The sequence below is a fragment of the Protomyctophum parallelum genome, assembly GCF_964188405.1.
Source record: "Protomyctophum parallelum genome assembly, chromosome: 22".
In the NCBI taxonomy this organism is placed as follows: domain Eukaryota; kingdom Metazoa; phylum Chordata; class Actinopteri; order Myctophiformes; family Myctophidae; genus Protomyctophum; species Protomyctophum parallelum.
This window is the reverse complement of record NC_139714.1, coordinates 7,108,918-7,111,312: the sequence shown is the minus strand read 5'-3', so window position 1 is coordinate 7,111,312 and position 2,395 is coordinate 7,108,918.

Sequence of the window (2,395 nt, the reverse complement as noted above, 5' to 3'; positions counted from 1 at the left end):
CAAGTGTCAGATATCAGAGCTTCCCACCAGCACTTGACTTATAAGCTGGCATGCTGCTAATGTCTGGATGTAGACAATACAATGTCCTAGTTCTTTTTTTTTCAAAGCCAGCACAAACCAAATGAAGGTCTTCTTTTGTCGGCGACTTGCAAAGCTACCAGTCAAGATGTGAAGAAAATCGAAACAGTTTCTCTCTCTTTTCACAAAATTGTGTGTGTATGGCCCACATTAACTGCTGAACTATCAGAGCAATGAGCCATTACCCTCAAGTGTACATGCAGTACATCATAAATAAATCTATGGCTGTTACCTTTCCAGTATCTTCAGCCAAAGATGCCACGATTTATGGCAGTTAATGTGGTTCATATAGACAATTTAGTGGATATAGTTTTATTGAGGAAATATACCTATTACATGCGTACAATTATTTTCATTGTTGCTGGCTTTGCACATTGATGGCATTTGAAAATGACCTATTTTCAGCTGGTTAGTGTGCTTAGTATATGTGCTGCTGTTTTTAGTGGTTCTCAACCAGTGGTCCTTGGGGAGGTTACAGGTGGTCCCCAGCTAAATGATGGAAGAGTTGGTAACCAAATATACCCTTATAGATCTTTAACTCATGAGAATGAGTCCTGAAATGGCCCCTCACAGGTCCATTAGGTTTCAGTTTACACTCTCAAGAGTTAAATTAGAGAAGTCTAGAGAATGTAGAAGAATTGTCATTTTGATCAACGTTTGCCTGTCATCTATCCTAAAGGTTGAAGATCACTGGATTAAGTGACAGAAAGACAGTAGTGTTGACAGACAGCGAGTAATACAGTATAAACAACACACACTTGGGACAACAGATGACGTGCGTGATACAGAATGATGCCTCTTTGACCGTTTGACAGTTATGAAATCCTGATTCTTCTCCTTTCAGGGGGAGAGTATTAGGCCTAGTAGTCCTGTGCTGTCTTTCTCAGAAAGACTTATCTTGTATATAACGGCTCAAAAACTATTTGTCTCTTTTCAAACACAAATTAAAACACACACAGGTAATACTTCCTAATATCACTTCCTCTCTCCACCCATTCAGCCGTTTAGACCCATTACCACCGAGGCCTAATAGCCATATCAAACTGGGGTCCATGACATTAAAAATTTGGGCAAGCACTAATCCTTATTTAGCTGAGAGTGTAAAGCATTCAAATTCAAAATAACATTAAACTCGCAATTCAAATCAATTCAAGTCTGTCAAAGTGTCAAAATATAATAAACGTATAGCACTAGAGGACCTGCTGTGATTTATCTTGGACCCCTCTGTTTGTAAGCAATATAAATGTCATTTTATAGTGCAAGTGGAAATACTGACGCAATCATTGCGTTACAGTGCAGGCTACATGAAAAATGGTAAGTGTGGATTTTGTATAGGCTATAATAGCTATATGCACAATTGCGAGCTATTGAACCGCAGGAGCACACAATGTCTATAGTTCCCATTCAAACTAACCGTAAATAATTGAATTACCATTACCCACAGTTAAAAAAACACATCAGCCTCTGCCTCCTTGTCTTGTCTAGCCCATAGACTGAGGTCTAGCCTATAGGCAGGATGGGTGCAGCGGTGTCCCCAATTAGCCCAATGCCCTCACTTTAAGTGCACGTGGCATCAAGCCGGTCGATGTTTGCAGCGGCGCCGCTGCTTGAGTGCATATACTGCATAATCTACCATTTTGGCAATAAAATATATAGGCTATTATAGCACGTCTGATGATTATGGGCGTGGCGAGCCCGTCTGCCTCGGGCCATGGATGTATTCCGCTCCGGGGCCGCTGGATGCTTCCCTCCGTAAATCGTGGTGATGGATGAGGACTGACAGATCGAGGTTATAGCCTGGGGGGGGGCTCCGTTTTCCTTTGGTCGAGAGTCGACTAGTCGAGACGCCCTGCCCACCGCGCTGAGGGACAGACAGCCGAGACGGAGAGAGAAGGGAAGGAAGAGCTAGGGGACAGCGGTGTGGACGACGTGGAACGGCGGGGACGAGTGAGGAGACTGGAGGAGAGGCGACGAAGTGAAGCCGCGCCTCACACAACAGCCTCGATTTCAACCCCTCCCCTCTGCTCTCTCTCTCTCTCTCTCTCTCTCTCTCTCTGTGTGTGTGTGTGCAGTGTGCATATCTATCCATCCAACACAAGACAAGAGGGGCTTTGCGCTCGCAGGCAGCACCGCATTGCTGGTTTGCTGCTGCTTCTTCCAACACAGCCAAGCCCACAAAACTATTCTATTGAAGCCTATTACATGCATTCTGTGTGTGTGTATAATTCAGCCTGCAGGGAGACACAGCACAGCTCCTCTCCTCTTGATCCCCTGCCTTCACTGCCTGGATCGAAGACCGGGTTGTTCTGCACGCATC